Below are 24,491 nucleotides of genomic sequence, written 5' to 3' on the forward strand. Positions count from 1 at the left end.
GTTGTTGTACTAAATTAATAAATTTGTACACTAGACCTTGGTTTTCTAACCAAGAAAATGCCTCAGAGTTTGGGATTTTATAAAATCTAATAACATAACAGAAAGATGTACTAGGTTCTCATCATTATTCATGTCTTTAAGTATACCAATATTCATAAACAATCTTGCTCTTATCAGCAGAGCTCACCCTGGTAAGATTTTAGGGGGAAAAAAACCTCCTTTTAGGATCTATGCAGCATCTACTATTCACAGCCTTCATGTTATTTAAATTATATTGTAGTAGATGTTAACACAGTGAGTGAATCTGATGATTTTTACCTGGGTGTCAAGGTTAAAGGTTCCACATTGTTCCATTATACTTTTACTATGCAATTTTTAACCCTTCTTGGAAGGATGTAAGCATGAACAACCCAACAATAAAAGTGTGATAATGACTACCCATGACATATCAAGAATTAATACAATTTGTAGAAATATTTTTGTGATTAATGATGACACTCCTATTCTTTATCAGTCTTTCCTGCTTATAAGGTAAGTTTTCACAGGCAAGATGGCTAAAGTGAATAGACGTCATTATCCTCAAACACTAGATGAAGAAACTAACACCCACTGGGGTGAGGGCACATAACACCCAGATTACAAAGACTAAAAACAGAGCTAGATTTGAACCTACGTTGTTCTATCCACAATTTACTAAGTTTCCCCTACAGGGGACCACACAAAGGAGACAATACACCAAAACAAGTGTTTTCTGTATTTGGGGATTTGCCACAGGAGATGCTGGCTTGAATCTAGAATACACTCTTGGAAAATCTTCAGCCTAGAAATATACATTCAAGGACATTCTGGTCTTTACTTGTAACTTCAGGGTAACCTACGGGGCTATTTTAAATATAGGCAAGAGTGAGCATGGCAGCTCAAACAGAGTTGTCAGCCCATGTTATGGAGAGACTAACAAGAATAACAAATGGCTCCACCGCTAGTCATTACAGGCAAAGTAGTAAAACAAATTTAAAAATCGCACTAGAGAGGAGTAAACATTTCATGATGAGAATATGTGAGGAAACTTGGAAAATTTGAGAACTTGGACTCTTTTTTTCCTTCAAAAGCAGATAACAATGTAAATGTGAGATTACACCTGCAAACCAGAAAGATTTTATAAAGAATCAAAAAATCACAGGAAATAAAGCACAGAGAAGCACAAGGCTATCCTTTCAATTGAGGATTACCTTTTCTGGCAGGAAGCGTATGTGTCAAAGGGAAGATGCTAGGTGTCAGTATCACATGAAGTAGTGACTGAAGACAGACTTCAGGTAATCTGGAAGTAATCTTAGTACATTTTCAAGTAATAGCAGCACATATATCTCTTTAAAAGAATTCTCAAAATGCGAATTATGCTAAGCTGATAAAGGTGTGGAAATATACACACATACATATGTGTATATCTATGACAACATTAGCAATTCTTCTATTTTCATTCTAAAACTAAACAATGTAATTGTTTTAAATCTTCACTTTAAACAGTCTTTTCCTAGTTAAAATAAGTCAGCATTAATAATTAAGAATTTAGAATTATTGGCTTATTAGAATAATAATACTTCTAATTATTAAGTGTATAAATTCTCATTTCTGGCCTACAAAATAATGAATGATCTAAATGTTTTAATAGAAAGATTAATCACTACATAATTAAAAAACAAATACAGCAACAATATTTTTTTTTTCTCATGACTCCACGGTAATATATATATATATTTTTTTTTGAGTAAGGAACTAAAAATTAACCAGCTCGGAATGATGGACAATAGTGATTAAGGAAAGAGTTTCACTTTGCCATCCAGTTTTAGTAGCAAGCTGTGAGTGGCCTCTGCTGGCTGACCAAAGCCTTCTTAAATCACTCATTCATGATGCTTGCAATACCATAGGCTTCAAGAAAATAAGGATAGGTCCACGTATGTTTATACAAAATCCATCGTGCATAAAGATCTGCCTTTTATAAGAGTAAATGCCAAAGTAATAAACAAAATGTGCACAAGATGGTGTAAAAAACTTTATAATCTCATCCCACTGCAACATACTTATACTCCAAATGTATACATCTTCTAAAATTTGAATTTAGAAGCCATAGGAGTATGAATGTGGATTATCTTATTCAATTCACATCAAGCAATTCACATCTACATTTAAAAATAAGCGTTTTCCTGAGGTTCATTTTACACACATACACACAAACACACAGACCTTTTCTCAAAATTAAGTGTATAATGCAGGGAAATGCAAAGAAAGACTGAAATAAAAATCTTTTAAACAATTAGTGATATAAAAAAGGCATTAACATTTTATATGATGGTTTATGAAGATACTAGCCAGGAAACACAGTAAAGCAAAACAATTTTAAAGATTTCTAGATTATTGTACCCCTGTTTGGGCAGAAGTAATTTTACATTCAAAACTTAAAATTGCAATTAAGAAGTTGAAACCTTACTAGTATTAGGTTATGTTAATTTAGTAATCATAATAGAGACGAAAAAAAGTTTCCTTTTTTTTCTCAGCAGCTTTCTATTAATAAAAACCTCCTGTGCATTACAGAATCTGTGACTTTTAAACTTATCTATTTAAACATACCATTATATATGATTCTCTTCATACTCTACCCAGTCTATCCACTTAAAATATACCCCATTATCAAATATGCCTAATGCTGTCAAAAGGTGACTACATTTACTTTAAAAAGTTATTGTTCTCACATGTGACAATACTCCAGTATATTTCAACCCTCATTTCAGAATTCAGTCCCATTATCTTGCCTGCTCAAAAAAATGTTCACAGGGTTAGCTAGCTGACATATAAGATAACCCTCCATCTCACCAGACACCGCTGGGATATGACACACTGACCCACTGTAAGCCCTTATTATTAGTCTGAAATATATAGCACGTAATGCAGCTCCTGCCAGGGAATTTGTTTATAAAAATCTCTTTATCTCCCTGGACATACATAACGCTTTTAAAAATAATGTTCAACTATTTAAAGAAATTTCAAACAACAAATAAAAATTCTAATGGATGTTTTGAAGCCTATCCTCCCATCTCTTGCAATTCTGCGGAAGCTTAAAAAAGAAGAAAAAAAAGGGAGTCACATATACAGAAAATAGAAACTAGAAAGTGTTTCCTTCTTGGAGCTTATGTATACAGAGTCTATTGTATAAAGAAGAGACTTAAAAAACAAAAAGGATGCTTAATAATTCCCATTCCTAATGAGAATTATAACACACTGAAAAGTTTGGTACATGTAAAAATATTTTTTTTTTTTGGTAGTAGAAGAGGTCAGGGGTAACATGGCAGTGAAGGTGATTATGATAATCAGCAGACATGACTGGTAAAGTAAAAAATCATTAAGATAGCTTTTTGAACAAAAATCCTACCACATACATTAAAAAATTTACTTTAGGAATATAAGCAGACTAGGAAAACTTTTCAGTGCTTAGTTATAAATTACTTAAATTATTCTGATACTTGGAAGACATGATCAACATTTCAGGAACTAAAATTGCTTTCTTTCCACATTAATTATTTGATAATTTATCACAACATTATCAGTGGTGCGTATGCCCTTTTGAATTGCGTGTTTTTTTAAATTTTTCAAATTGTTTTTATAAACTAGCTTATTTCTTCCTACCTTAAGCTGACAGTGATGTTGTATGGAATCTTAATTTACATCAAAAGAGAAAAATTACAGCTGGTTTCGACATTTAAAAGATTGCCTCTAAGAAGAGCAAGGATACACTGATAGTAATTTATAAGAAAAACGCTGATAGTCTCCACATTTAAAAACTGATTACCTTAATATGGTTTATATTTAGCAAATAAAACACTTAAGATGGTATATTCTACAAGCTGTTCTCCTTAAGCAAAGATGCAGGCAACCACCCAGTCTCGTGTAATGCAGTTCTGATTATTATACTGTTAATTGCACTAAAACATGTCTATAACTTAAAAAACAAAACCGCGTAACTGTGACTTGAGAGGAGAAGGAAAAAGATCACAACTACAAGCATATGCAAACTATTCTTTAAGGTTTGTATAAATGAGTGAATGAATCAATTAAAAACAAATCAAATATTAGTTAAGGATAACAGACTATCTTAGTATCTTACATACTATCTTTCTCAATGAATGGCTACACAAATCACAAATAATAACCCGCAACTTTTAATATCCTGTGGCCAATATATATTTCGAGTAAAAAAATCACATAGTCAGACCCTCATAGCTGGGGGACAGTTGTTAGTAGAATTAGCTTTAAATTGAAAGAAGTAAATATCTAGCTTAACTCTGGTTGCATCATAAAATCAATCAGCCAGCCAGAGATGGTCGTGTGAGGTAAGGTCTGGCCAATAAGAAGTATGTCAATCACTGGGTGGAGCTTCTAAGGAAAGTTCTTTCAATGGGATTTACTAGCTGGCATGTACTTTGTGCCCTTCTTTGTACTTCAGGTTGCCCGGGATGCAGGCAACAACACCCATTTTTTGGACTAGCAGTGAAAGATCAAAAGAATCAAAGGTTTCCACCCTGCCATCCTTTATCTGGATAACAAAGCCATCAAATGTCTTCTCATGACATGAAGAAGAAACAAAGCAAAACACTCTTTCGTTCAAGACACCATTATTTGGGCATTTTGTTACATGCACCAAGTCCAATCCCTAATTAATAATAATAAAAGTAATAATGTTGATTGTATTCATTAAATTCTACCTTTATTCTTAAAACAAAACAAAACAAAACAAATCAAACAAAAAATACATGCCATTCAGTGGGTCAGGAATCCACAAAAAGAGAAGAGTTATTGAATACCTATTCTACACGCCCAGTACTCTGCTAAGTGCTATAGAAGATACTAAAGAATTGCATAATACAAACCCTGCTAGCTAATATGTTACAAACTCAAAATATATAAACCAATAAAGATGAAACAATCACTAAACTGTGTGCATTTAGTTACAACTGCAATAGCAGTTTGAAAAAGAGAAATTGTTAAAGCCTGACTTAGCACATGTGTTTTTTGGCAGAGAGACTTAAGGTGAGTGCTAGAAATGGGAAGAACTTAAGCTGATGGAAGGAGGGAAATTATATGCTAAACACAGGTACGAGGTGTGGATCAAAAGAGTATTTAGACTGAAAATGAAGAAGTAAGCCCAGCTAGAGCAGAAGTCTGATGGAAATAAAAGCTGGATAGGTAATAAAGTTTCAGAAATCTAGGAATTTGGTTCATTCTGTAAAATAGTCTATGTTCCAGTCTCCACAGATTGAGCTAGAACATCCTGACTAGTTGATACTGTCAGACTCCAGTAAGAAAAGGGTGCCTCATGGGGTTAGCAGATGTAAGCTATTATATACAGGATGGATAAACAACAAGGTCCTACTATATCGCACAGAGAACTATATTCAATATCCTATGATAAACCATAATGGAAAAGAATATAAAAAGAAGAATGTATATATCCGTATAACTGAATCACTTTGCTATACAGTGGAAATTAATACAACATTGTAAATCAACTATACTTCAATAAAAATAAATAAATAAATAAATGGTACAACCAAAAAAGAAAAGAGTGTCTCAAGTCAAAATAATAAAAAGAAACAAAAGAGGAGGTATTTTCATATTTTAAGTCGCTGTATTTTCACCTTCAGTAAATCCCAATCCCTGTCGCTTCTGGGTTCCTAGTATCAAGAGTCTGTGAGCTGCAAAAACAGTTTCCCCTACCTGCAGCATGAAGAGGCAAGCCCTTCTGCCAGTGATGGCTGGGCCTTGAGGCTCCTGCCTTCCCACTCTTGCAGAGCATGGAAAGGAGAATTGAGGCTGAAGTTGGGGGTAAGACGGAAGCCATGGTTCTAACTGCCCTCACTCATGTAGGGTAAAGTGAGGGGTAAGACCAGACAAGCATGGGGGAACCGAGGAATATCTGCTTAGCTCCGGCACAGCTGGTGAGGAGGCAAGTCTCCAGCAGAGTCCCACATTTGAGTTGGCACTCTGCCCAAACTGGCACAGAAGTAGAAAGCTGCATTGGTGGAAGGAGGGAGCTAGATGGATAGCCTGAGAGAAGGCTACTGGTTCCCCATGGACTGAGTGTGCTAGACAGGTGATCCAGGAGTTTTGGTAAACTAATGGGGTGGGCGGGACCAGTGGATGAGCGCAGTCTTGGGACCTAAAGAAGCACAGACCCTTGGAGATCAGAGACAAATGGCTGGAACGCATGGGCTTTGGTAATGGGTACCAGCATAGTTCCTCCAAACGCCAAACAAGACCAGACTTATACAAGTGAATGAGGTGCCTGCGTTCAGATCACAATAGCTAGACAGACCTCAGCAAGGACCAAAGAGTACTGCATGGGCAGTAGGACGATGCATGGACCAAAGCTAATCTTCTCCATGACCCCAAGGGCACATGAACTCCCTACTGCCTCTGGGAGAGAAGCAGATGGGAGGGGGAAAAGAAATGCAAGACCAAGCATTTGTTAGAAACAGACTTGATACTGAGATACGGTAATCGGCAAATCCGTTTCACTTCCCGACTCCTGCATCCCCACCCACACGCTCCTTCCCCACATCCAGTACTAATAAGTGGAAACTCACGAGAAATATCAAATGGAGTAAATAAAGAAGCTCCATTTTCTTTTGCCCAAGTATTAAACTTTTGCCCCACTACACTTACAAATTGACATCAACCCTTTAAATATACTCATGAATAGAAGAATTATCCTTACACTAGAATAGATGAAAATCTTTCTGTGTGATCCATAAGCAAGGAATAAAGCATTAAGTACTTTACTAGTTTAAGCTTTCTCACTATTTTACAGCAAAATTCCACGTAACGTATTATATTTTTCAATCTGCAGGTTACAAAATCAATTGTGACCAAAACATCACTTTTATAATAAGATTAGAACACAAAGCAATATGAAGTCCCATCAGTAATTCTTGCTGTCTGATGCACTGGTCACAATAGGATATATCATCCACAAGGTTTTAAAATAATAAATTAGAATTTATGATTTCATAAAATAGATTTCATCAATTTTCTCTTTTTCTCCAGTATAGAGTAGTTCTTAGGAGCTGAACATCATCATGATTAAAAGTATGGGGTATGAAGCCAGATGGCCTGGGTCCAAAGCCTGATCCCTCCACGTTTCAGCTCTATGACTGCTTTAACTTCCTCATCTATAAAACAGGGATGAAAGTAGTACCCATTTTATAGAGCTATTACGAGAATTAAATGAGATAATCTGTAAAACACATAGATCAGTATCTCGTAACTATCATCATTTGTATTAATTGTCTCAAGGTCTAATGCAAGATACAATCTCAATGATAAGATGACACAATAAATATTACAATAGATGTAAGCGAGAATAAGGAGCTTTTGTAGGATTGCTGGGAGTTGGGAGCAAGGAGGGCGTGCACGCAGGGGAATGGTGCAGTTGAAGATGCTTATTATTGGGAGCATCAATCACGCTTTTCGGTGAATTACTTGAAACAACAGAGCAATTGTTTCTCACGAGCATATAGGAAATGCCGATACATATTTACTATACAAAACACATCAAATTATAAAGAAGAGTTACTTTACAAATTAAGTGAAAAACCACAAGGTAGCCAGTCTAAATCACAAAATTTAATTCAGTTAATTTCCACAAAGACATTATTAGTGACTACATAAGCTGGTGCTTTTCTGATGCTTTTCAACTAGCGGAAAGGTCATGAGTTTAAATAGAGTTAAATATCTTATCTATAATAATGGTCCATAAATTGAATGTTTTATAGCTGATTTGCTGTTTTTGGCCGATTCTAAGGGCCTGAAGGAAACCTGAACTGGCAACTGGCAAACCATTTGAATTCATGCTATTAAAGTAATAAAGGGAATGCACCTCTTCCCATGCTCCAGTTCAAACACACACACACACACACACACACACACACACACACACACACACACACACACACACACACTGAATATTTAAGACTTTGTGCCAGGAATTGTCACTCATACTTCAAATTCATCCCAGCCTCTTACTTCAATTTTCTTTTATTTGCACTGTGCCTCTTATACTCTCCACCTATCCAAACCTTACCTACACATAAGGCTCAATTAGCGTATTCTTCATTTATATCAGCCTACGTTTTTCTCTTCTTTCTTTGAAATCATATTGCAATTATGGAATTATACAAAATTATACAATTTTGAACTTATTTGCTCTCTAGTCATTAGGAAGGTTTATTAGCCTAAATGGTAGCTTCTATGAGTACAGTAAATCCTTAATCAATGACTACTCAAAAAAAACAAAAACAAAAACAAAAAACCAGATGTATGAGCTTTGATAAGTCACTTTATGTCCCTGGCCCTCAATTTTCTAATCTGTTAAAAAAAAATTCAGTATTTTCTCTAAAATCCTTTACATCAAAGGCATTCTGTCATGCTAAGTTGAGTTCTTAGATCATTTTCATAGAGATTAGAAAGAAAAGAAAAGGAGTCCTTTTTGGCGTTTTCTTTCTCTCTGAATTTCCTCAGCCCTTTGTTCATTCCATTAATAAAGCACTCACCTGGTCACATTGGATTAAGTACATGTCTACCCTGACAGATAGCAAATCCCTTGACAGTAGGGCTTGTTTCAATTAATCTTTGTACCTGGGGTTACTGAAGACAGTATCTGGCACATAGTAGGCATTCAATATATGTTTGCTAACTTGAAATTAATTAATTTAAGAGGTTTGGGATGGGCAAAGAATGTATAAGGCTATTTGCTTTGTACTGAACACAAACAAGTACTCTCTCTAAAAAACCCTGTTCATTGCCTCCACACTACCTTCTCGCTGCCATAATATCTTGACATTACTCAAAATACTAAAATATAGGAAATAAAATAATCATCACCACCATACATGAAACTACTTCAAACAGAACAGTCAAATTCAGCAAAGTACAATTAAATCATTTAGGACTTAAATGTCCACTTAAATTAAACAAGAAAAAAAGGAAATGCTTAATTTGGTAAATAAAACTTTCCCACTAATTTAATAACTTGTATAATTTCAATAATTTCAAGTTGACAATGACATAGGAATTTCATCCTTCAAGAATTTCACCCTAATTAGAAAGTCTTCCCAAATAAAACTTGTCTTCAAAAAAACAAAATTTCACCTTGAAATTTATTTTTTTTAATTTCAAAAATTAAAAAAAAATTGAAAACTTAAAAAAACCCCAATAATCAGATTATAATACCTAAATACTTTACAGATTTATTTCTTTCAGACAAACACTGGATTATACTCACAAAGACTTTACTTCTCCCTCACCAGGACCCTCGAATTTCAGACTGTATAAAGATGAAACAAGTATAAAAGCATTATCTTAGTCCTACCTTTTCATCATAAAACAGATGGATTCTGCCTTAGATGGATTCGTGTAGGTATCAATCACTGAAAAGTCTACATCCTTTAAAAAAAATTGAACTAAAGAAATTTTGCAAGATAATTTATTCAAGAGTCCCAAAAGGCATGTGATACAGACATTCATGATTCTGTTGCAGTTCTAATGTGAATCACATGCATGGAGCAAGTTCACAACAAGAAAGCTGAGAATTCGTGTCTCCATGTTACCTCTAAATGTCATTACACCATTACCCTTTACGACTTGCAGATTCTATAAATTTGGGGTTAATGTTACTAAAATAATATTTTTATGTGGTATGAAATTTATTTTGGTGGCAAATTGTACTTTAATAGTTTTATACTTTGGTTTTGTGTTTACAGAATCATTAATGGCCTAAGAGATACTTAATATTTTTAATTTTACTTTACTGGAATGGATTTTATAGGGAACATAATATGCTATGTTACATTTTTCCATTTGCAGTACACGAATGTCTCAGGACAAATCTCTTGCAGATATCAAGGGTCTACTGTAATTGTTTCCAGTCTGCGCACTGAAACTTAGCAAATGGGTCATACCCTGGCCTCTCCATTCTGACAGTGACTTGGGTTGGAGGGTTAATCACCACGAAGAGCAGAAGAGCTGAACCTGAAGCGTTAAGAAGCTGGGCATAAATCCTAACCCACATCGTATGCATTTTTACCAATTGGCTCTTCAGGTCACTATGGGCCAAGTCATGTCCATCATCACTATACTTAACAGTGCTGGACCCTAATTTTTCACATTGTTATGAAGCTATCCTATCAAAAAGCATGGGTATAGGGACAGATTCAAGCCCATGCCTTGTACTGAATGCCATCACCCTTTCCCTTATCAAATCACTTTCTAGAACTCTCTGCCCGTCTAAAGGCAGATCAGAAGGTTTATCAATGTGGACAACATATGCAGTTTGGGCAGTGAATGTGGTTATAGTGAGTGAATGGGTTAAAATTTAGAATTTTTGTGTGGTGAAAATTGAATAGTTCAATAGGTGAAAGTTAATTAAATCCATAATTCTACATTGGAAGACATTACTACAAACAGTTTTTTTCTTAGTAATTCAGAAAAAAAAAAATTGACAAGTGAGAGTTCAAGTATAATATAAAGGCCAATTTCAGAATGAGAAGCATCTCAATATTCCTCCAAAATGTAACCTCTATGTTGAAGAAATGGTTATTTCTCTCAGTAAAAGAATGATCATTAATTTTAAATCAGAGAATGGTTTATATTTTTAAAACAGTATATATTTGCTCAATTTAATACGTGGAGATTCTATCAACAAGATTGAAACAGACTGACTATTTGAAATTTGAAAAGGGCGATGTCCACATTGTTCCCCTCGTACTGTAACAATGGCAGGTCAAACTTTTGTTCCTCTTGTCCTACAAACAATTTTCAAGCCCACGCTCAATAAATAAATTTGGTCTCAGCACTCCCAATCAGGGCTGCACAATCCCCTCAGTAGCAGACCTATGATAAATGGACTTATTTTCCCAAATCAAACACTTGAATTTAAATTCAGATGAGTTAATGCAAAGGTCAACATTGTAATCAGTTCTTTTGATCTTTATAGAATTTCTGGAGTAATACATAATAAATCTGAAACAAGGCAATTTGCAGCTCTGTATGTGTGGCTGGCAATAAAAATCTTAACGATCAGAGCCTTTATGTACTTAGGGAACGTTTTATAGTAATGGCTATGGTGAGAGCTTCAATGCATAAGAAACAATGGCAATAGATAACCCTGAAAGGCTTGATTTCTTGATTGTTTCTACAATTTATTTATATATGTATCTATATAAAAACTTAATGAATGCACATCTATGTTTACTGTATTTTTGAAATAGTCACCACTTGTATTACAAGCACCTAGTTTTGAGTTAAAATGTTGAACATAGAAATTGCTTAGGAGAAAAATTAGCATATCAGATTCAACCTAAAAACTTTCAATATTTAAATTAGAATTACATTTCTTTGGGTTTGTTTTTTCAAATTAAAATTTGGGGGGAGGTTAAGCTATTTAAAATTAAATAGTATACTTCAATTTTATGACTGAAAAGGAGAGAACAACCAGAAAGGGGTTCGGGTGCTTTTTAAATGGAAATTTAAGGAAGTAAGGAAGGAGGATGGAAGGAAGAGGGGAAGGGAAAGAAAAGCAGAAGGAAAAACAGATAAACAGAAAGCAAGCAGAAAGACCTGAAGCTAAGTGCCACCTCTGTAGCTAAGCTACTGGGTGTCATTGAGTATATGGCTTCAGGCTGCCTGCTTCCCTTTAAGTGTCTTAGAACCTTCTGATAACAATTTATCCTAAAGCATTAGAGTCCTTGGTTTTTCAACAAAACACTATATAATTATGGGTGGAATAACATGAAGTTTTATATTGATAGCAATGATAGATAATAGCCTGTTAAGTTTTTTTTTTAATTAATAAAAAAATTTTTTTTTTGGTCATATAGCAGTGATTACTCCTCTCTAAACAGTAAACCCATTTTGTCAACGTTATTACACCAAAGGTCTCAGTGATTGCACAATAGAGCTAGTCTTTGATCAATTCTGATTCTAGTTCATGAGAATACTTTGAAACATTCTGGTGGTAAAAGTATTGATATTTAATTTGACTTAACATTCAAGATAAACCTTTAATGAAATGAATAATATGAAAAAGCATTCTGATTTCTAGCAGTGAGGGACCCACTGTCTACAAAATTTGAAGCAGGTGTCCTCAAGGACTATGGAGCTGAAGGTGAAAATTAAAAAAAAAAAAGCCTCCAAGTGTCATCTTCTATCTGTGCTTCCACAATCTCTCTCTTCAGGTCTACCTCAGAGGTAATTACCCCCAAATCTACTCTTGTTGGAGATTCTAACAATGAGGTTGAAATAGGGGCCTCCCACAAAGATTTACTGTAATTTGGCTTTCTGGAGACTCAATGAAAATACCAGTATTTAAGAGACAAAATTGTCTTGTGTCCTTGGGGCACGACAATTATGATTCCAACTGATCTAAACACTGCACAGAGTTTGGCTACACAGCCAGAACTTATAGAAATCTGGGACAAATATATTCATCTGTAGCTTTTGCAATAAGTTCTTTCCTTCATAAGCAAATTTGATTTAGATCCAATAGCAACTTTTGCAACACTACTATACTGACATAACTTTCTATCATTCTAAGGTTTGATATTTTAAGACAGAGAAGAAAAACATGACTTAGGAAAATCCTGTCAATTTCTTCTAAATTGTGACTTTATTTCCCCAATAAACCTTACACTGCTTCATAAAACTCTGATTCCACTGAACTCAAGACAATCCAGCAATAAGAAATGATTGGGTTTCTGTACTTCCTAAGACAAATCAGCAAGGCTCTCGTTTTTTACCCCTGCAGTTTCAAATTTACAGTGTACAGATGTCCTGTCATAGCAGTTACAAAGTACAGTCTTGTGAGTCACTAGGGGTCTGACAAGTTGAGCCTCTCAAAGCCTGATAGAACCAAAAGTCCTTGATCTGAGAAAAGGGATCATTCCACTGTTTCGGCAAGTTTCTACAAGGTAGCCTATATTCAGAAAACAAGCAAACAAAAGCAGAAAATTTAAGCTTCCATATTTTGTTTAACCTTATAAGTACCTGAAAAACTGGTAATAGTTAGATGCACACATATGGAGAAACTGCAATTCTCTTCTTAATCCATGCCGATGTTTACTTATCACTACAATGTGCAGGACAATGTGTTGAATAACTCATTACATCACATAATAATCTGATCTGCAAGTTCACTACACAAACCTTTCAAGTAAAATGATGCAGTGGAAGCTAAGAAGATCCAAGTTTCATTTGAATAACATGTTAAAACCTCTTTCGTAAGTAATATTTTAGGTATTTCCAGCTGGGCAGAGAGAAGCAGTTTCCCCTATGAAGACCAAACCTTCTGATTTTCTTATTTAATATGTCCTATGGTCCAACTACATCATTCATGCTCAAAAATGATGTAAAAACTTTCTTTTTGGTAAAAAATTCTAAGGTGGGCTATATATTATGAGATCAAGAGGGTTTTGATTATACATATAAGCTTTGTTTCTTAAGGAATACTTGCTGGTTCTAAGCCTACTGGTTGGGTAAAACCATTTATTCCTTCTTCTAATAGTACTCTGTTTTGTTTTTTTTTTTCCACATGAGAATACCCTTCTCCCATCCTTAGAGTATGAGGTATAGTGAAGCTGTGTCCACTTTCCAAGCCCACGCCTGGACATTCACAACTTCCATCCCACGTCCACCGTATTTGGTTCAAAGATGTGAATACGACCTAGTCAAAGTCATTAAGAATCAATTCTAGGATATTTTTGGAACTATTGGAAAGAAAAGATTCCTCTTTTCGAGGAGAAAGGGTGGGATAACAGATGTAAGCTACAAGCTTCGAGTGCCTACAGCCATTTTGCCTCCATGAGGGCCTGCCTGAGAATGGAGTCAACCCGGGGTGGGGGGTTGGAGAGGGCAGTGTATGAAGCAGAGCCAGAGATGGAAGGAGCAAGATTTGATCCCAATGCCATGGTAAGCTTGTGCATCCAACACTGTAGTTCTCTGAGCCGATAAGTTTCTTTTTTTTCAACTGCATAAGGCAGGCTAAATTGGGTTTCGGTTTCTTGCAACCAAAAAGCCCTAAGGATCAATTCCAACTTCCTGAAGTGGAAACTTCTGATGGTGCCTATGGTTTAGTATCTACCCCTAGACTTGCCAACATGTTGTTCTCTTCTGCAGGCTTTTCCACTTTTCTTTAATCTTCAAGTTTTTTTCTCTAATTTCTCACTGGCAGCACAGGGCAGAAGAGTGTAGTGACGTTTGAGAGAAGCAGCCATCTGCACACCTCACTAAAAGCGTAATGCCATTCCCGAGCTTAAAACGCTGGCGCAGGTGGCATTTGGGGACAGGAAAGGGAACTAACATGGCCGAGTGTCTGCCATGGGCCACACACCGTTCTGCTTGCTTTATTTACCTCAGTTCCGTAACCTTATTTCCTATCTGTGTAGTTTTGTGAAGGAGAAAGACACATCTTAAAGACTAAGAAATAGCTGGTCAGAGAATACAACTGATCAAAATTCAGGACAGAGTGATGGCTGAGTGTGTCCACTCTGAGTCATCAGAGACAACATCCCCGCAAAGCGTGATTGTGGGAGTGTTTTTAATCCCCTCCATGGCTCAGTTTCCTCATTTGTGATGGAAAAGATACTTTACTCTGAGTTATAGGAATAGTGTAACATCACATGTTTTCTATTGTGTGCTGCTATTAGCAAAGCCTGAAACTGAGCCATGGTAAACAGAAATGGAAACATTCTACAAAAGTGTATTTATTAAATGAACTGATACGAGGAAATGACCAGTTCAGCGCACAGTTTCATGGGACAAGAACAGGACAGAGAAGTCAAGAAGGGCCACAATTACAAGTGAAGCCAAGAAACCAGATCAAGGATGATTCTCTTAGCTTCATGTGGCCAAGACTGCATTGGTTCTGTAATGTAAACAGGCTGAAGTTAATACTTAGGATGTTCATATATCATATTGGTATTGTGTATGTATAGTTACACTTGAGTAACCATCTTTATGAAGTTCTGAAAAAATGAACTCCAGGTATTTTTATATTAGACATTTGGACTGAGATATGAGACTGCAAATCAAAACTCTCTTGCCTAAAAGTAACAGAGGGGGCTAAGACACCCTAAATGTCTAGGCTTTCATGGCCTCTGCGTATGCTTCATATGATGAAAATGCCATTGTGTTTAAAGTTACATAACATTTCACTCTGACCAAAATTCTATTCCTTTCCACTCAGTTATTCTTATTCTTTCGCCAGATAAGAACAATTGGTGTACTGACCCTTCTACTTTCTTCCAAATTATTAGGTTTCCCTCGCTCCACTTTCTTTCCTGTCTAAATCAGAGGTCAAAATTCTTCTGAAAAAAAGTTCAATTCCCTTTCTCACCTCTCCTTTCCACACACCCACCTAGCTAAGCTCTAACGGTGAGCAAATCAAGACTTCTCCACACACCTGTGCATTATCTGCCAGCCAACCACATCCAGGCTGGTAAACGCTCTTGGAGAAAACCACACAACTGGGATGAGTGGAACTAGAAATGTATGCTCAGGTGGGTAATCCCAACGGTCTCGAATTAGCTCTCCCTTTAATTCTTCACAGAAGGCACTTCAAACGTTGGCAAGTCTCTTCAACCACTTCCCTGCCCTCTACTCTATCTTAGCAAACAAACTTGGCTTCTATTTTACAATAAAATAGAAATTTGAACACTTTCTCACTCCCTGCCCTGAAATTGTAAACTTTGATCAACCCACCCCCCTCTGTTCCTCCCAGTCAAATGGAAGAAATGTCTTTCCTCCTCCGTAAGGCCAATTTCTCATCTGTCCTCGGGCTCCTGTCAACTTTCACAGAATTAGGAGCCTCACTCAGTTCAACAGCCCTTCTCTGTTCTCTCTGTTGGGTTTTCTCAGCCTTTCTTCCTCGACTGCAGCCTTCCCAACCGGCATTTAAACATACCCCCGACACTCCTTTATGAAAAACAACCCAAACTCTGGACAGTGCAACTTTCCTTCTCTTTCTTCCCCTTCCAAGCCCAACTTCCTGAAAGAGTCGTCAACTCATGTCTCCACTTTCTCACAGGGGACTAAAAACCTTAAATCTGGCTGAGGTGGCCCAGCAGTCAGGGATTCTGGGGGACCCTCCGATTCAGAAATGTGACTGGAGAGCAACACCGAGGCGTTGTTTAGTCACAGCAGGAGTGCCACCAATGGCGACAGTGCCAGGAGCATGTGTGAGACCCTGGGAACAGGACTGGCTGGTGAGAGTTTAGGGCGAGGTCCCGGCCTCTGCAGTCCTGGTCATACAGGGCCCTGGGGCAGCACCCAGAGTCCAGCAGCATAAACATGCGTCTCTACTATGTTCTTCCTGCAGAAAGGCAAAACAAAGGAAAAGGATTTTCCTAAGAAAATCAGATTTTCCCAATCAGAAATGATCTGTCCTTCACTGAATAGCTAAACACTTAACAAACAGTAATTTGATTTAATAGGTAGTTGTCTAAGACCTCACTCTTGATTTTAGGCTTCTTGGAAGCAGGCTGTTTACCATTTTTCTCCATGTAGCCTAGAGCACCAAGCACAATTAGTTATAAGAAGAAGCCAGAGAATCACGAGGCCAAACTAGAATTCTGAGGGGCCCTGATGTATACCTAAACTATGTTAAAGTACATAGAAAGTTTTATAAACTGTGACGCATCAGAAAAATATAAAATTACTTTACACTAGATTGTAATATATATCTTCCAAGTTCATGGATAAACGTTAACAGACATTTGTTATCTTACAAAGCCAACGATGCCATTTCAATAACTTTCTCTGGTTAAAGAGCTAGACAAATGGGTGAAATGAATGGTGGGTGTGAATACATGCCAACTCTTATGGTCTTACTTGTGAAATAAAGATTCTCTTACCAGTGAGGTTTTACATGACAAAGGACAGTGAATGACTACACGTGCCGCAGAAACACTAAGAGACACCTGCTTCTCTGTATCTATGCAAAATAAAAAATAACAGTCGTAAGAAAATACTTTGAATATTTACAGGCTTTATAAAATGGATTCAAGAACTTATTCATTTAATTCAATTTTTTTATGAAACTTTTTTTTTTTTTTTGCCTAGATTAGGAGAGATCGCAGTTTGGAGATGTTGCTCCATTCTTTTTAAAAAACAACAACAAAAAAATCACTCTAAGAGTTGGGCTTCCCTGGTGGCGCAGTGGTTGAGAATCTGCCTGCCAATGCAGGGGACACGGGTTCGAGCCCTGGTCTGGGAAGATCCCACATGCCACAGAGCGACTAGGCCCGTGAGCCACAATTACTGAGCCTGCGCGTCTGGAGCCTGTGCTCCGCAACAAGAGAGGCCGCGATAGTGAGAGGCCCGCGCACCGCGATGAAGAGTGGCCCCCACTTGCCGCAACTAGAGAAAGCCCTCGCACAGAAACGAAGACCCAACACAGCCAAAAATAAATAAATAAATAAATAAATAAAAAGAGTTAACACCTGAGGAGGTTTAACTGCCAGGCACAAATAAGCATTTATCTTTGTATACAACTGCCTGTTCTTTTTCTCCTTCTACACAAGCTTTGTCTAATAGTATCTAAATGACCTTCTTTCAAAATATTTAAATTTTGGCTTAATCTCTCCAGGTCTCTTCAAACAGCTCTGATCTAAGGCCACAGTCTTAGATGTTCAATGACAGAACCATTTACTGAGCACCTATTATGGGCTAGGCAACATGTGAGATATTAATTAATCTCAATTAATGACCAAATAATAAGTGATAACTCAGATAAATATGCTAAGGTTTTTTTCAATTTAATTATAAATTTATGTTTCCCTTCAGAGTAGGGACTTTCGTCCCCTAGATATCTTGCTTCAAATATTAGAATATGTATTTCAGGACTGTCAGTCATATCTAACATTTGGGAAATGAAGATGGTAAATGCTGCTCTGGGATGAAAATGCTCCAGAAGCACTTAAGATATTCCTGCTACCGTGTATAGAGAGATCAGGATCCCCTGAGAAAAATTTACTTGATTTGATATCTTCCTTTTCCATCTTTGACCTTATGATACAAATGAGTGGCTCCATCCCATCCGAATTACAGCTCATACAAGACAGTTTGAAGAGAAAGAATGAAACGCTATGGCCTCTTGTCATTCATTCACTAATTTGTTTATTCATTCATCATTCAACAAGCATTTACTGGTCACTTATATCCCTTGGTAAGATAAATCCACTCACAGCTATGTATGAGAATAAACAAGGAAAGAGTCAATTAAGATAAGTCACCGAGGTAAGGAATATATACAAAACACAGGAGAATTTCTTCATCAGCAAGAGAATCTAAAAACTAACTAGTCCTATGCAAATTTAGAGGAGTTAGAAAAAAGGAAAAGTTTAATGACTGAAAACTTTCACTGCCTTTAGGTTCACAGGTTAGTTGGGTGCAAAACAATCATGGTGTAGTTGAATGCCAATTGCTTTAAATTATGTGCAAACAAAATCAAACCTCATTTCCTCCTGATTAGTTCTTTAATGGGAAAGCCCTGCAAGGAATAACCGTCTATTCCCAGTCAGTTTCCTATCTTTCCTATCTCCTAAATGGCCATCTCAAAAGTGCCCCTTTCTTCTCTCCCTGAATGCTCGACATGTTCCTGTTTTACCCCCCAGAATATGAGACTTTGAGGCAGCATAGTTTAGTGGCAAAAACCTAGGTTCTGTAGCAGAAAGACAAGGACCCACCATTTGTTAGCTGTGACACGGGGTAGGTTTTTAATCTCTCCAAGCCTAGGGTTCCTCAATGATTAATATCTATTTTTATAGGCTATGATTATGATTGAAGGCATATGTAATTACCTAGCAAAAGACTTCCCATATAGTTGATGCTCAGTAAAAGGCAATAATAATAATAATAATAATAATAATAATAATAATAATAATTCCTACTATTTCATTTATACACCAAATATTTATGGATACCTGCTCAGCGCTGGGTAGTGATTTGATCGTAGGGACACAGTGGTGATCAAAGTAGACAGTCACTGCCCTCAAAGTTGTGATTCCCATGAAGGGAGACCAACTATAATCACAGGAAAAAAATAAAACCATCTAAGATAGTGTTCAATACAAACTGATTATGCTACCATCATTAATTTTAATTCTTTTTAGTGAAGGATATTCATCTACAACTGAAAGTCAAACTTTCTTGTTATCTTCTTGGTTTAAAAAATGACCTAACAGAAATCTATTGATAAATAAAATGTGTTTAATACTTGCTTCAGAAACAGAAACCCACAAAATAAAATTTATTTTCAAAAATAAAGGAGAGCTTACTTTGCACTGGAAATAAACTAATTTTAAAAAATGTGATTTTAAAACCATTTTTTACTTCTATTGGCCAGTCAGAAATGACTGTCTGCTTTATATAATCTTAATGAACAAATATTTTCACTATGAGCAATAAAATGTGATACTGAACTGTATTTTTATAATTATATATTATACTAATATAATTATTTAAATACATGTAGGAAGGCAAGTAAGACGTGTTAATTAAAATATGCAATTACGTGATTAGTAAGTGCAATTACATAGCATACAATCAGAGAGGCTATGGAGAATTTTTGCTTACATGGACAGATAATTTTTCACATACTTCTATGTTATATTATAAATCTCTAAAAAGATTCATAATTTGAAATAATATTGTATTTCAATTTAAATCATTCTAGAATCCCCAACTTACTAAGAAAATAAAACAAGAATTTTTCATTAATCATTAACAGAACAGAGAGAGAGAAGCCTGGACCAGTCAGAAGTACAAAGTACAGAAAAAGATGTTTGGTCAGGAAGCAAAGTCTGCTCTCTGTAGGCTGCACAGGTGTTCTACTTGGTGCCAGTGTTACCAAATAGCAAATACAGGGTCTCATAAATTAGTCCGTTTCCGTCTCAGTGTCAGTGAAGGAAAGGGTCTCTCTTGATCAGTGTTCCTGGAATCATTAGCATCACTTGGGAACTTGCTAGAAATGCATATTCTTAGACCCTAACCCAGACCCGCTGAATGAGAAACCCTGGGGGTTGGGGCCAAGCACCCTCTGGTTTAACCAGCCCTCCAGGGGATTCTGATGTACAGACAAGTGAGTACAGGGCTCTCGGGTAACGCAGTCAAAGAATCAAGACTGCTCTTCCTTTCTGTTTTAACCTTGAGAGCAGCGTCCCCAGAGTTCCCTCTGCCAAGGAGTTTCAGCCATCTGAGCCGTACACTGAGAAACGGGAGCACAGAAATGTAATTCTATGTTGTGTTCTGAACAATCATGTCCGACAATTTTTGAAAATGTTACGCCAGAAATCACGTGAAACAGTTCATATCCATTAACACAATAAAATGCTAGGAGAGAAGTACGATTAGGAACCCAGTTTACAAGGGGAGAACTAGCATTTAGTTAGAGAAGTTAAGTATCCTGTATACGGTCAAATGGCTAGTAAATAAAATAGCGTGCTGGAAGATCACAAAATAACTACAGTCATTGAATATCATCCACTTTCACTTAAATTATTTAGTCTTCAGTTACCACAGTCTTAGATGACATTGGTAATATTTCTCAGCATTAAATGCCAAGAGCTTTCTTGAGAAATTAAGATCAATTCTTAAATAATTTCTCATTCTAACATAACTACGAGCAGTACATCTAGATGGGAAATACCTAGAGAAAATACTGACTGCCACACCCACAGCCCACCCTGATGTATATGAATGAAATTTCATATACTTTTTCTAGTGACTGAAACAACCTGAACTCAAGTACCCCCTTTACATAGATGGGAGACACTTAAATATACTGCTATCTGTTAGATTCTTAAGCAGGTTCGTATGACATATCCATATCCACACTTAAGCTATTCAAAGTGCATTCTTATCTTTTAATTTAGTAACTTATCTAGTGGAAGGCATATGCGGCCCAGTACAAATTCCTTAATGGTGGACCCGTTCCAGAGGCAGCCAAGGTAGGGAAAGGAGTCACCAGAGGGCACAGGGAGAAGAGTCTACGTTCAACAGAGAATTTCAGTTGGACAGAGATGAAAAGTCCATATGTCACAGTGCCACCATAAATTATGTTAGAACGAATGGTCAGGCCACAGAGGGGCTCCAAAAATAGGTTGAAGCTGCTCACGGTCCGAAAACAAATTGCCTAAATTCCAATAGGAGAAAACAGTGTTCTTGACATATATTTTCACGTGGCCACGACTGGGTGAAGCGAGGTCTACAGAGATGAAATACAATATGCTCTGGTTTTGAAATTGGCAGGTGTTATTCCATCAAGACATTCAAATGCAAAGAAATCTGCATGAGTCTGGCGCCTCAAGGCTTACAGATTTATTAGAAAGGCAAGACAAAATGAACGATGGCATGTCAGTTGGCCTGAACCCAGGGAGTGAACCTGCATTGTGGAGAAATGGAAACCTCAGAAGTCTGACCTTTGCATCATCTCAGGAGTTAAAGTGAATTTGAATTATGTAATTATTGGTTTATCTAAAAATATACATTTAAGTGATAGGAACAGGAATTTCATAAATCAAAAGCAAAGGCGTTCAAAGGATTCCACTGTTTATTACTAAGGAATTCATTTTTCTTAAAGGCCAGCACCAAATCTAAAATGTTAAGAATTAGTTATATGATCTTTTCCCTTAAAAGGTGGAAAATAAACAGAAAAAAAAAGGTAAAAAAACACACTAAGAGGATGATCATAGTCTTTATTAAAGATGGCTGTGGTTAATAAAAAGGGAAATCAATCACCTAAATTTGCAAATTTTCATTTTAAGAACATCATAATCACAAGAAAGACAACATACAAAACACGGTCTCCATATATGGTCTCCATAAATGAATGCTGAACAGACTATATTTTTAAAAACACGGATATGCCTCTAAGGGGTCAAACAATCAATCCTAGAATAATATTATATTGATTAATCTTATCACAGAGCTAAAATGTTGAAGGATCAAAGTGAATATGGCTTCATTTGAAATCAAACAGTATTCAGTTGTCAATTCTGACAGAAATGACCCGGGCACATTATTAAGAATATGCATACTACATATATCGACAATAGTATAAAGTGTTTAAGGAATAGTAAGTAATACTTTAAAAAATAATTTTAAAGTTCCAACACATTTTTGGCATTTTCTATATTACTGTTTTTAAAATTAAAAGTATTAAGTTATAAGATGCTGAAGGAAATATAAATAACATTATTCAACATAACCTCATAGGATTCAGGACACAGATTTCAATTGTGATTCAGGTTGTATTAAAATTGTGTTCTCATTTGAGAAACCATTTGTTCACAATGGAGAATATTAGCTCAGTTTTGTGAGACAGAATGGCATTTTTAATGTAACCGAAAAGTAACCAAAAGCTTTCAAACAGAGGAAAAATGTTATATTGCGCTACCAAGAGAGAACCAAGCAGTGTAAAGCCATATTGTCCCACAGCATGAAGTGATCAGATACCTGCCTAAAATGATGGACAGCTCTGGCCTAGTGAACAGGCAAAAAAAATCCCATTTACTCTCATCCAGATGGGACCAACTGGATGCTTCAGCGCAAACAACTCATTCTTCTTTGGACCTTCTTGTCCAGCTCCTGAACTAGCTCCAGCTGATAATGATGAATATCAAGGCTATAGTAAAGTGGGTGACAACAGAAGCCTTGTTATAGCTGCCAGTCTTTCGGTCTTGTCATTATTACACATTGAAGATTTATTTGAGTTTTTTGTTGTGCACAGGGTCTAGCCATTTGCAATTCATCACCTACTACAGAAAGTTCAAGATAGTGGCCGAAGCTATAATTGCCACCTCCACCTGCTCCTGGAAATTACGAGGTCACTAGCTAGGGCAGCCCAGTCTTCACTGAGCCCCAAAAGTCACAGCAGCCTGTGGGATAAAATACTCAGGCCCTGTGTTGACTTGAGCATCTCTTGAGATCACATTAATAACGCTACATTGCCTGGCAATTGATTAAATCGTATCTGTAGCACAGCCTGCTCTATGGCAAACACTAAAAGGTTAGAGCTACAGGAAAGAAATAATGAAACTATTAGAGATGCTGCAGTCTGAGCATTATTGTTATTATTGTAAATGCTGCAGTTGCCATGTGTTTGATTCAGGAATATACAAACCCATCAACAAGGCACATTTCTTTTATTTAATCTGATATAGTCTTCTCATCTTCAGAAATCAAACTAGTCTAACTGCAAATCTGTTTTGGAAGCAGGTGGAATATAAATCCTATGTAACTTTTTAAAAAACCCAGCACTTTTGTAGAATTGGTAGGATAGCTAAAATCACACATAAAGACATCATATTGCTTCTATTCAAGATATTTTTTAAAATCTTCATACATTTGGGATTTGAATGTTACTATACCAATATGTTAAATGAGTTTGACTCAGAAAAAAGAGGCAATAACAAAAGTAACCATTTTTATTTTTAAATTAAAGCTTTTTCCCTATATTTATTAGTTTTATTTTTTTTTAAGATATAAACTTTTTAAAATTTTCCCTCCAAAGTGGTTGGAAAACTTTCTGAGAGTTTTTGCCTGTACTACTGAGCATTCAAGGTTTTACAGCCAGTGCTACAAACAGTAGGAACTTATATGATTTCCATTCTTCTAAAATGTATGATTCACTCATCAGTGTACATATGGCTTGAAACTTTATGATGCCTGAATCTTTTCATACTTGGTATTATGCCGTTGCTTGGTTTCTACATACTCAATGTTAATGGATTTCTAAGACCAAGATTTACTGAGATAGGTATTTTTTCGTTTCAGGTTCTCTTTTAAAAATCAACATGGCAGGCTTCCCTGGTGGCACAGTGGTTGGGAATCTGCCTGCCAATGCAGGGGACACGGGTTCGAGCCCTGGTCTGGGATGATCCCACATGCCGCGGAGCAACTGGGCCCGTGAGCCACAATTACTGAGCCTGCGCGTCTGGAGCCTGTGCTCCGCAACAAGAGAGGCCGCGATAGTGAGAGGCCCGCGCACCGCGATGAAGAGTGGCCCCCGCTTGCCACAACTAGAGAAAGCCCTCGCACAGAAACGAAGACCCAACACAGCCATAAATAAATAAATTAAAAAAAAAAAATCAACATGGCAAGTAATGCAGAAAAAAAGGTAAGCTAGCTTCATAATTTAAAATAAAACCCCAACTATTTATAAAGATTGTTTATATCTTATGTCATTCCCCAGAGTCTAGTGATATTCAATGATTTCACTTTATAAGGTTATAGAGGAATCAAAGTTCTAAGTGGGAAGTTCTGTCTGCAAATTCTTTTATAAGTGGTGTCATATATGGTTTCATATATACTGTAGCTTACTGCCACACTGCCTATAAGGCCAGCTTGAGAGGACTTATTTCCCATTTGGTTCCTGATTCTATATTAGGGTA

At 36.5% G+C, this 24,491-nt stretch overlaps 1 protein-coding gene and 1 long non-coding RNA gene across 11 annotated transcripts in view; one reads left to right on the forward strand and one right to left on the reverse strand.

The window, feature by feature from the left end:
• The window catches only part of LOC309630682, a 440,591-nt gene extending 423,061 nt beyond the window's left edge, over nt 1-17,530 (forward strand). Inside the window, exon 2 of the long non-coding RNA XR_014245884.1 lies at nt 17,236-17,530. This is a non-coding gene — a long non-coding RNA (uncharacterized lncRNA). The remainder of the gene's footprint in view (nt 1-17,235) is intronic.
• GPATCH2 (G-patch domain containing 2) overlaps nt 1-24,491 on the reverse strand; it is a 183,718-nt gene that overhangs the window by 94,333 nt on the left and 64,894 nt on the right. The window lies entirely within an intron of this gene.

This window comes from Balaenoptera borealis, assembly GCF_965194805.1.
Source record: "Balaenoptera borealis genome assembly, chromosome: 1".
NCBI lineage: Eukaryota > Metazoa > Chordata > Mammalia > Artiodactyla > Balaenopteridae > Balaenoptera > Balaenoptera borealis.